This window comes from Pantherophis guttatus, chromosome 1, assembly GCF_059756535.1.
Source record: "Pantherophis guttatus breed Tessera chromosome 1, ASM5975653v1, whole genome shotgun sequence".
Classification (NCBI taxonomy): domain Eukaryota; kingdom Metazoa; phylum Chordata; class Lepidosauria; order Squamata; family Colubridae; genus Pantherophis; species Pantherophis guttatus.
This window is the reverse complement of record NC_142063.1, coordinates 74,871,426-74,883,489: the sequence shown is the minus strand read 5'-3', so window position 1 is coordinate 74,883,489 and position 12,064 is coordinate 74,871,426. Positions and strand designations below refer to the sequence as shown.

Sequence of the window (12,064 nt, the reverse complement as noted above, 5' to 3'; positions counted from 1 at the left end):
CTTTGTCTCTTTCTCTCTCTGTCTTATTCTGATTCTCTCTTTCTCTCTCATTCTCTCTCTCTCTCATCTCATGGGCCAGCCAGTGTCTTGGGGCTGAGAGGAAGTCAAGCATCTCCCTGAGAGACTGAGGGCCGGAAGAAGTGTGGGAGCGAAGCACTACTTGAACTTGTGCGGCATGAGCATTCGCCTTGGTATATTTGCGCCAGCCGATGGCCAAGGCAGCCCTCATCTGTCTGCTGAAAGTGCAGCATCAGGATTCTGCCTTGCTATATTTGCGGCGCAAGGCAGCCTTTGTTTCCTGCTGCTTGGGACTCAGAGCGGTAAATAGCGTCTGATCCGGAGAGCTGCTGGATTTTGCTCTCTAATCCGGATGCCAAATCGGCCCCCTGCAAACTCTCGTCTCTCGAGGAGCGCTCCCTGAAGCGGGGCTGGAAACTTTGGTTGGACTGCTTGAGAGGAGAGCTTGCAGGGGGGCGATCTGGTGTCTGCAATGGAGAGCGGCATCCGGTTTTTTCTCTCCGCTGTAAGAGCGCTGTAAGAACGGCAGCCCTCATCTCCTAATGTTTGGGACTCGGAGCGGTAAATGGTGACTGGTCCAGGGAGCAGCTGGATTTTGTAGTCCCAAGGATTAGGAGATGAGGGCTGCCACTCTTACAGCGCTCTTACAGCGGAGAGAAAAAGCCGGATGCCGCTCTCCATTGCAGACATCAGATCGCCCCCCTGCAAGCTCTCCTCTCTCAAGCAGTCCAACCAAAGTTTCCAGCCCCGCTTCAGGGAGCGCTCCTCGAGAGACGAGAGTTTGCAGGGGGCCGATTTGGCATCCGGATTAGAGAGCAAAATCCAGCAGCTCTCCGGATCAGACGCCATTTACCACTCTGAATCCCAGGCAGCAGGAAACAAAGGCTGCCTTGCGCCACTCCTGACACAAATATACCAAGGCGGAATGCTGCTGCCGTACAAATGAAAGTTGTGCTTCACTCCCACAGCTTCCAGCCATCGCAAACGCCGCTTCTTCCCGCTTCTGCCGCCCCCTCCCCCACCGCCACAACAGCACCATTCATTCCGGATGGCGAGGGCTGCGCTCGTTTTTCTGTATTGCACCACCATCAAAACCCCTGTGAAAGGGTTGTTTGACCCCCCCAACCACTGAGCTAAGGTAAGCAAGCCAGGAAAATGCACTGCGCACTCCCACCCTTTGCCTGCGAGCCCGGACGCTGATCCGGACGGCTGCAGAACGAACTGGGCACCGGCTGTCATGTCTTTTCTGCTGTGCGGGGTTCGGCACCTGGGCTCCCGGGGTTTAAGCCTCTGGGCCAGCCCGTGCTGCTCCAGGATGTTCACTTCGGGCTCCTTGGAATCGCTGCCGGGCAGTTCTTCCCGTTGGGGCGATGGTGGGTGGCAGCGATCGGCGTCGCTTGGACTGCGGGAGCCACGGCGGACTCCTTCCCCACGAGGTATTGCTCTGCATTTCACCACCTCTTCCAGGCTCGCAGCCACCCACCATCGCCCCAACGGGAAGAACCACCCGGCAGCGATTCCAAGGAGCCTGAAGCTAACATCCTGGAGCAGCACGGGCTGGCCCGGAGGCTTAAACCCCGGGAGCATAGGTGCCGAACCCCGCACAGCAGAAAAGACATGACAGCCGGTGCCCAGTTCGTTCTGCAGCCGTCCGGATCGGCGCCAAGCCAGGAAAATGCGCTGCGCACTCCCACCCTTTGCCTGCGAGCCCGGACGCTGATCCGGATGGCTGCAGAAGGAACTGGGCACCGGCTGTCATGTCTTTTCTGCTGTGCAGGGTTCGGCACCTGGGCTCCCGGGGTTTAAGCCTCTGGGCCAGCCCGTGCTGCTCCAGGATGTTCGCTTCGGGCTCCTTGGAATCGCTGCCGGGCGGTTCTTCCCGTTGGGGCGATGGTGGGTGGCTGCGATCAGCGTCGATTGCTGCGCACTCCCACCCTTCGCCTGCGAGCCCAGGTGCCGATCTTCTTGGACTGCGGGAGCCACGGCGGTGCTGGCCGGGCTGGGTCTGGTGCGGTGGGCGGAGATGAAGGAGCAGCCTCGGCGGCAGCAGCAGCAGCAATTACAACAGGAAAAGCCGTGGGGAAAGGAGGACGAGGAAGATCTGGCAAGGCGGTGCGAGCACTTCATGGCTCCTCCGGTGAGCGGATTGCGAGAGCTGCGCGACTGGGGCGGAGACATGCGAAGTCGCATGGAGCTTCTCATAATGGAGACGCAGAGCCAGGTGTGCAAGGCGCTGGCCCAGGTCGACCGCGCCGCCGCTTTCACCGTGGACTGCTGGGAAAGGAAGGAAGGTGACCCGAATTCCGGGGTAGAGTGGGGACGCGTTCCTTTCTCGTGGGCTGCGCACTGCCTGGCACCTCTTGTAGGTTGGAACTAATTCAGAGTACAGCTTCCCCTCAATGTTGCCGGTGCTCCCAAAGTGTCATCGGTCAGCGCCAGCAACTCAGATTCGGGTACCCGGCGTATAAGACGACCCCCGACTTTTGAGATGATTTTCCTGGGTTAAAAAGTCGTCTTATACGCCGGAAAATACGGTATATACATAAACATTAAAATAGTATTCCAAAAAGATGCAAGTAATTCACAAATCCTCAATCACAGAGGTGTGTCAATGCTCAATTTTCTTTTACAATAAAGAAAATACAAAGTCCATCATTTCAACAGATTCTTTCAGGCTTTCAATATATTCAAAATATAATTTTCAGTTAATCAATTATAGAATTAAATCAGTTGATATCAATATAATGTTTTTCTGACAATCATATATGAGACATTATCAGATATTCCAATTCTTTTAATCCATAGTTCATAAATTAGAGGAGACAGATGTTACCTTTCCAGTGAGCCCCATAGAGGATGATTCTTTATTAAATTTTCATTCTCCAGAAGGTTAGGAGCCATGTTCACAGATTCATAGTTTCTGCCCATGTTGTTCTTCCTCTCCAATCTACCAACCCATTTGAAAATAGTTGTTTGGGACTAGTGGCAAAATCTTTCATGTATTTTGTGGGAGCAATTCCAGGTGTGTTGCAGTTCTGAAATGGCAAGTCACTTGTTCCTGATGTCTAAATTTGCAAAATGGATGGACAATGGATAGTAGGATATCTGAATGATATATTGCATGGATATTAAGGTATAAAGGAGATAAAGGGGATCTGTATGCTGTTTGTTTTCTATCTTAACCTATTCCTTATTGGTTGTTGTATATTGTGTTCCCAAAAATATTCCCAACTGAATAACTGGACTCCTCTCAGCTGCCCTCACTTGTGAAGCTAAAGAAAATTTTTCCCCTTGACTTCTGTACCATGAAAAGAAAGGGGGAGGACAGTTGTGAGAGTCAGTTTGGTCTAAGGCATCAGACTAGAACTCACAGGAGGCTGTGAGTTCTAGTCACACCATTGGCATAAAAGCTAGCTGTGAGACTTCGAGCCAATCACTCTTAGCCTAACCCACCTCACAAGGTTATTGTTGTGGGGAAAATCTCAGAACATTACAGCATGTTTAGGACTTGATATATCAGTATATCACAGGGCAGTAGATTATATAAAGAAGACCAAAAATGTTCTAGAAAAAGGCAATAGCAAGCCATTTCTCTATTCTTGTGAAGAAAACAATAGGGAGATGCATATATCACCAAATTAAAGGGCATCCACTTCATTTTCAATGCATCTCTTCAAGCCTTTCCTTCACAAAGACTTTCATTCAGTTCAGCCTCCCCACCGTTTGGCAGTCCAGAAGTACTGAGCTATACCTTCCATAGGTTTCAGCAAACATCTGGTTGAAGAAGTTGCTATAGAGAAATGAGATAGCAATAGCAATTGCACTTAGATTTATATACCGCTTTACAGTGCTTTACAGCCCTCTCTAAGCAGTTTACAGAATCAGCATATTGCCCCCAACAATTTGGGTCCTCATTTTAGCCACTTCAGAAGGATGGAAGGCTGAATCAAACTTGAGCCTGGTGAAATTTGAACTGCCAAATTGCAGGCAGCTGGCAGTCAGCAGACTTAGCCTGCAGAAGTGCACTCTAACCACTGTGCCACCATGGCTCATGATAGCTGATGGCCTTGTATTGTTTACAAAGTTATAACAACCATGATTTGTACTTTTCTATTTGTGAGGCCTAGTAGGGCAGTGCAGCTGCATCTGATTGCTATTACCCATTTTGCACCACCCAGGGAGCACTTGTATCAAGAGAATATGATGGTCATAGCAAACACTCTTTTCCAACAAGAGACGACTCTACACATGGACATCACCAGACGGTCAACACAGAAATCAGATTGACTATGTGCTCTGCAGCCAAAGAAGGAGAAGCTCTATACAGTCAGTAAAAACAAGACTAGGAGCTGACTGTGGCTCAGATCATGAGCTTCTCGTTGCAAAATATTTTTGACTAATCAATCATTTTATCCTCTATTCTGTTTACACCACAAATGGATTTTGGCAAGGCAAGTGTTCCTCATAACTCACGAATAGCTAAAGTATAAGGAAATGTAATAAATAGCACTTTTGTTCCAGCTAAATTTAATGTTTTATGCCTTCTAGATTTATTATTTGTTTATTCATTTTGCTAAATCCTGAATGGCAAAGAGTAAATGTGGAAAACATTTTAAACTGTCTTAATTAAATCAATAGTGTTTTCAACACATAGGGCTTGGTTTAATGTAATTTGTTTCCTTTAACATTTACACCTAAAACAACAACTCTGAATATTAAAAAAATTAACATTCTTAAATGAAAAACTCTCAAATGAACAAATGTGTGGACTAAAAAATAAGCTTTGATGAAAAATTATTATAGCAAAGCAGTGTTCATAATTCATGAGATATGGATAAGTTAAATTTATAATTAATAAATTTATTTAATTTATACCCACAGAGAGATTTCTACAGTTTTTGTTCGTCACAATGTGTGCCCAGTTGGTTCATGAATTGGAAGGTAATGAACATTCAAATGAGGGGGAAATTGAAGTGGGTTTTTTTTTTAACAAAGCAGAGGAAATTTTTATGCCTGGAAAGATTGAGGGCAAAAGAAGAAGGGGACGACAGAGAACAAAGTGGCTGGATGGAGTCACTGAAGCAGTAGGCGTGAGCTTAAATGGACTCCAGAGGATGGTAGAGGACAGGAAAGCCTGGAGGAACGTTGTCCATGGGGTCGCGATGTGTCGGACACGACTTTGCAACTAAAAACAACAACAAAAAGAAAATATCCATAAACACAGCAACAAGAATGGGCAATAGTCAATAGAAGAATATGAATATGGAATAGAATCTCATGTACTTTTAGGCCCTTCCTTGGCAGATGCAACCCCATACTTTCTACAGATTATTGCATACTATTTCATAGAACTATGTTGAATCTCATTCCCAGAAAGGGCTTAAAAATAGTGTACTATTGTAACTATTCATACTTCTAATTAAGCAAAGCTATACTTATTGCCTCTCAGGTAACAAAAGTATACCTTAGACACAACCAGTTCTTAAATCACACTCTCCCGGCCACAGGTGGCTAACCTTTGGTCTGGCAGAACATTTTGGAAAGAAAAACATGATGTTCTTGAGCTATGTGGCATCAAGGCAGGGAAAAAGAGCTAACTAAGAAAAATAGATGGAGGGCATGGAAGGCCAGAAGCTTGCTTTTGAAAAACCTAAAGATTTACCAAGATATGTCATGCACAAGAATACAGAAAAGAAGTCATTTTTAGACAGAAAAGCCCAGAGGAAAATAGGGCACACCATCTATTCCTCATCGCTATTACAATCTTCTGCAATAGCACAGCAGACCTTTTTCCTTATTAGGTATAAATGAATTGGGCCTAACTCTAGACCTATGTGGGCAAATGCCCTCCATCTTGACCTTTCCCGAACAATAATCTGCAGCTCTTCCAGAGATAGCCTTGATCCTATTCATCAACTTTATCTATCATCATAAGCATCTCATTCGTGCCAATAAGGCAGCTCTTTGTAGCCCATCCAACTTTCCCAGTCATAAATTAGAACTGGAAAAAGCATAGCTTTCATCATTCTGATCTTTATACATGGCCATATGATCGTGCCTAACATTGTCACTGCCTTCCTCCCTTGGATCAAAATACTCTACAACACACTTTTATCTATTTTTGAATCTCATAAAACAAAATGATTTAATATTTTCACCTTTTCTCATCAACTGTAAGCTCATAAGCATGCTAGTTACATTATTTCTGTTTTCCTCATATTAAAAATTAGTCCAGATAATTTACTATCCTGTTTTTATTTTTATAATGACCTCTTCTAAGATTTTTTTCTATATTTTAAGCCAATAAAGTGGCATCACCTAAATATCACAAACTGTTTAGCATGTGACCCACAATTTTTATTCCATCCAGTTCCAGTATCAGGCCATGGCCCATTGGGAATAAGGACACTTATTGTCAGGGTTCCAAGTAATACACCCATGAACAAAACTCTGAGGCAGGTAGATTCCTCAAAGAATAATTTATTTGGATATATCATATTGGCACAAGCTGGTGAAAACCAACTCTGAATGTTCTGCTGGTTTTCACCTAATTAAAAGTAAGTTTCCTCCCTTCCCCAAACAATCAGTCACATGGTCCAATCAGGTTCCATCCAGTTGTCTGGTAACATCACTCCTCCTCTCTCTGACCACCTGTGGAAATGTCCTTGGTCTCAGTAGTTCCGTGCAAGATGCAATCAAAACTCAGCAAACACAGTTCAGCTCTTTGCAAAATGCTGGTTTATTCACGTCGGCTTCCAGACACATGCTGCGATTCGCAAAAACGAACGAAATCAGCGCTATGGATCCCTGACGGTGAGCGTTTAAATAGCCCGCCCGTTCATTACCTCCATTTCCTCCTTAATACCATGCCCTTGTTATTAGTACCACGCCCTCCCTCATCAGGGTATCGGGCATCAGTGTGCTCTGGAGCATTCTTCCACAGCAACGTTAATGAACCGCCCTACACCCGTCAGACATGACACCTCCACCCCACACCCCGCACACGACTGCCTGCACCCAGTGCCACCATCACCCCATGTGTATGTATATCTTATGTATGTTCCTTCCTGCTGTCATCGCGCGGTAGCGTTGTCGAGCATGCTGCGAGGCTCGACACTTGGTTCCCAGGAGAAAGGATTTTGTTTTGGCTACAAAATCCCAACTATCTCTATTTCCCTCCCGCTATCCTTCAGCTGCAGTGTGGCAACACTGAAGTCTCAAAATGGCCTCAGTCAAGTCAGCTTCAGGGTTGACAGACACGCAATTGGAAGACGAGGGTACAAAGCTCCATTTGTGCAAGCATCAGGCGCACACACAAATCTTTCTCCTCCCCTCCCCAACTGCTGCCACTACAGCTGCCAGTCCAAAGAGCCAGTTGTATTACATTCACAATGCCTTTGCTATACAAGCTATTTATATATTTTTCACTGTCTGATCTCATGACTGTCTGCCTTTATAGAAACCTGCTGTTTTACTTTTACACAATCATGAAATCATATAGTTGGAAATTATCTAGGAGATCTTCTAGTGTAATCCACCTGCCCAGAGCCGGTTTTCACAAACCAGACAAATATTTCAATCTTTTCTTGAAAACCTCCAGTGATGGAACACCCATAACTCCAGAACGCAAGTCCTTCACTATTTCACAACTCTCATGGGAAGAAAACAGTGGTGAAATCCAAATTTTTTTACTACCGGTTCTGTGTGTGTGGCTTGGTGGGCGTGGTGTGGCTTAATGTGCAGGGCTTGGTGCGCATGGCAGGGGAAGGATACTGCAAAATCTCCATTCCCACCCCACTCCAGGGGAAGGATATTGCAAAATCTCCATTCCCACCCCACTCTGGGGCCAGCCAGAGGTGGTATTTGCCGGTTTTCTGAACTACTCAAACTTTCCACTACCGGTTCTCCAGAACCTGCCAGAACCTGCTGGATTTCACCCCTGGCAGAAAATACATTCTTACTTCATGGTTGATCTCCCTCTAAGAAGCTTCCATCAGTTTTTCTTGCTTTGGTATCAGATTACAGAGAATAATTCCATATATTATTGGTATTTCTCCCCCTATGAGGAATTATTGCGGTGGTTCAATAATGTGTATATTCTCTTGCAGTTCACTTAATCTATTGTTGCTCTAGAACAGGACTTTTAAGTGTCTCTTCTCTTACAGTTTAAATAGCATTTCATTGGTGCCTGATGTTTTTTTATGGACAGGCTGTTCTATTGCGTCTTGTATCTTCCTTCCTAGTAGAATTAGATCCTTTCTGTTTGAACAAATGATCTGTCATTCTATAATACATTTGTAGAGTTTCAATAAAATTTTTCCATCTTCTTTTTATCTTTAATTAATAATTTGGTTAATACATTGAAACTTTAATTACATAAATAAACAAATCTCACTTGCCTCTCTTAGAGCTCTTCCACAATTACTTTTCAGTACATAGGAATATAAGCAACACCTTGCTCAATCAGACCCCTGGCCCATTCTATCCAACAGCCTGTTCTCCTAGTGACTAACTAACTATACAAGATAACTCACTAGTCTCCCAGCCACACAGCCATTGAGACTAATAGCCATTGATTCCCCAATGAATCAGACCAACCCCTTTTGGAGCCAGCCAAACTGGTAACCAGCACCACATCTGATGGGAGGGAATTTGAGAATTGAATTATAGGATGCATTTTTTTAAATCCTTTTGCCTATCCTAATTCTTCCAAGATTCAATTTCATTGAATCAGATGAGCTTTGGAATTTTGGAAAAGAGAAATAGCTTTTCCTTGTCTGCTTTATTCATGCATAATGTATGCAACAACCATTCTCTTATTTGCCCTTTTTCTATATTAAAAAGTCCCAAATGTCATAACCTTTCCAGTTCAAGAAGCTACTCCAGCCCCTTGATCACTTTAACTGAACTTCTCTGAACTTTCTTTGGCTCCACTATAAACTTTTCAAAGTGTGGCAACCAGAACTGCACAAAATATGTCATTGATTTATATAATCACATTAGATATTAGCATCTCTATTTTCAGTACCATTTCTTATTATCCTCAACAGGCTGTTGGCCTTTTCTGCAGTGGATGCACTCTGCACTGACACTTTCATTGAACTGTTTACTTTCCCAGTTGTAAATTTTCCTGTTTTCAATTATCTTCTTAAAACCCTATCACTTTTCTTTTCTTGCTACTTTCTTGTCTTTCCTAGGTTGACATTTCAAACATTTGTTTATTTACTGATCACATTTATACCCACCTCAATCAATCAGACTGTTAGAGGTTTAAAGTAATTAAATGCAACAATAAACAAGGCACTCAAAATCAAAGCATCTACAGTAAGCTAAAACAAATACTTAAGATCATAAAAATCACATAAGTGATCCTGAGCATTCTAGAACTCTGGAATAATTCAGTTTTCAAAAGTTCCCAGAAATGGAAAATTGGGGGGAGGGGTGGCATGGCAGCAACCTGAATTCTACCAAGAACCACTTCATAAATACTTACAAAATTACAGAAAGTGGTCCTCAATTAATGGCCACTCGTTCAGTCTTCTTCTTCTTCCTAATGTATTCCCACTAGTGCAGGGTCCGCTTTTCAGATCATTGAACGCTACTTGGCATGGTCAGGTGTATCTCCAGGGCACAGGCCCGCAGCTTGCATATTTTTGTTGATGGTGTCTTGCCATCTCTGTTTAGGACACCCGTGAGGTCACTGGCCATTGACTTCTACTTGATAGGTAGTCTTGGCAATGGTGGAAGGTGCTGCTCTCAGGACATGTCCATACCAGCGGAGCCGGCCTTCTCTCATCTTTTCTATAATTGGTGCTACACCAAAATGCTGCCATTTGTGATGTGGTCAAGAAGGGAGATGCCCAATATGCAATGAAGCATTCACATTTCCATGGCATGGAGATAGCTTTTGGCCCCTGTTGTTGCTCCCCAGCATTCAGTGCTATACAGTGCAATAGGGCAGATGGTTGTCTTGTACATCTTAGATTTAAAATGGGTTGGCATTTGTCTGTCACATAACACATTAGTGAGTGCATCCAGGCTGCATTCATCCTTGCTCACACCTCACCATTGATGAATGGCCACTCATTCAGTGATCATTTGAATTTCCAACAGCACTAAACCAGGGGTGTCAAATTCATGTCATCATGTTGTCATCATGTGACATATCACAACTTTTTTCCCTTTACTAAAATGGGGGTAGGTGTAGCCAGCGCATGATGCATCCGGTCCCTGCACTAAACAGTAGTGTTTATGAGCTAAACTCACACTTATGATAGTCACCGCATTTCACAGTCATATGATCACAACTTGCAATCTTCTCTGCTGTCTCCTCACAAAGCAAAATCATTGGGGAAGCCATCAGGAAATCATAAATAGCGACCACTGACAATGTGCTTAACTTTATTGTGATATTTCCTTAACAACAGCAACCAGAAGTGGCAGAATTCTAAGTGGCATGGTTATGGGATGTCATACTTTATGATTGCTTTGCATAGCAAAATTCCGGTCCCAATTGTGTCACTGAGGACTGCCTGCATATGTGTGATTATAAAATACAACATTCTCTTTCAGTTGTAGCATCGTTAATAACTAGATTTCACTGTGGCTTTGATCTGGCCACACTGTTACCTTAATACCTTAATACTTACTTGAGAATATTTAATGCTTTTCTCCTCCTTCATCGTTTGCCCCATTTCAGATGCCTGTGAGGGAGCGGTCTCATCATCTAGCAAATATACATCCAAACAAATGCAGAAGTGTAATGGTAGGAGGACTGACAAGAAGTGATTTATCACTGCCTTCTTCTAAGTTTGATTTTGGAGTTCCTTCTAGGTGAGTGGATGACCTTCACAGCTGCAGAAGTTCATCTACCCTCATATCCTGCGGATTATGCTTTGATTTATTTCTCCTTCGATCGTATTAGTAGAATTGACTAACAGAAATTCAGTCTCCTGTGGGCACTGCTCTCAGAAGCACGGAAGCTTCTGATCTCAGTACTACTTCCCTGAGGGTTTCACAGTGCTTAACAATGAAGAAGTGTATATATTTATATGAAGTCCATTGACATGTTACTATGGATAGCCGTTATCCATATCCTATCCATCTCCTATTCTCAGTTTGCTGGCTGAGAGGTTCTGAAAGTTGAAACCCACACATCTTAATGTTCTCAAGGTTGACAAATATTACTCAGCCCATTCATTATCAAACACAAATACAGGCTGTGATTTGCAGATATAATCCGTCCTGTCCTACATTTTTAGTCCAGGAATACTCTTCATGAGCATATTGGCACAGGAATTGTGTGCAGAATTTCAGGCTAAACACAGCATATAGGATTATAGTGTACAGATTCTAAATATTTGATCACTGAGAAAAAAAGTTAACTGTAATTATTTGGTTTATTATTTTAAGCTGTGAAGAGATTCAAGGGAGTACTTGCTTCAAGAAGCCTTCAATTAAAGTATGTCTTTAAAACATCTCAATGACTGCAAAGCTTTCAAGGCTCCTTCTATCATGACCGAGTAGCTGATTGAATCTGCTTGGTTCTGTCTGGATGCTTCGTCAGTGTCCTTGCAATAATTGGATGGGGAATAATCCAAAACTATTTTTAAAAGTGAAAAACATTTATCAGTATATTAGGAAGGCTTTTGGCTAGAATATAGATGATAAAATTCTATCTGATGTTCCAGAATAGTCACTGGGTGATCTGAAATTTAGGGAGCTTTTGGTATCCCCTTGTCATGGTCAGATCATGCCTTGATTATGTTGGGATTCTATAGCACCATTATCCACTGTAGAAAGGCTGGACCTATTAGATTGCCTTGTCCCCAGCGAGTAATGGACACAGGTGGGTTCCAGAGAGAACTGAGGGTTGTTCCTGCTGGTTTGCTACACAGGCCATCTGAAGCTTTGATCATCTCTTGGAATAAGGGGGCAGATGAGGCTTTGCTCAAATCGTGCCTACGCGACCACCCTCCTCTGGGGATTCCAGCACTCTCCCTGGTTTACAGAATAGCTGAGGGAGAGAAAGTGAAAGAAGCAACAT

At 43.7% G+C, this 12,064-nt stretch overlaps 1 long non-coding RNA gene across 1 annotated transcript; it reads right to left on the bottom strand.

The window, feature by feature from the left end:
* Nucleotides 1-6,737: 6,737 nt before the first annotated feature.
* Nucleotides 6,738-9,719, bottom strand: LOC148116452 (uncharacterized). The gene is made up of 2 exons (XR_015733596.1): nt 9,512-9,719; nt 6,738-6,784 (listed from the first exon to the last, which is right to left on the bottom strand). It is a non-coding gene; the product is annotated as an uncharacterized LOC148116452 (long non-coding RNA).
* Between the last annotated feature and the right edge of the window lie 2,345 nt (nt 9,720-12,064).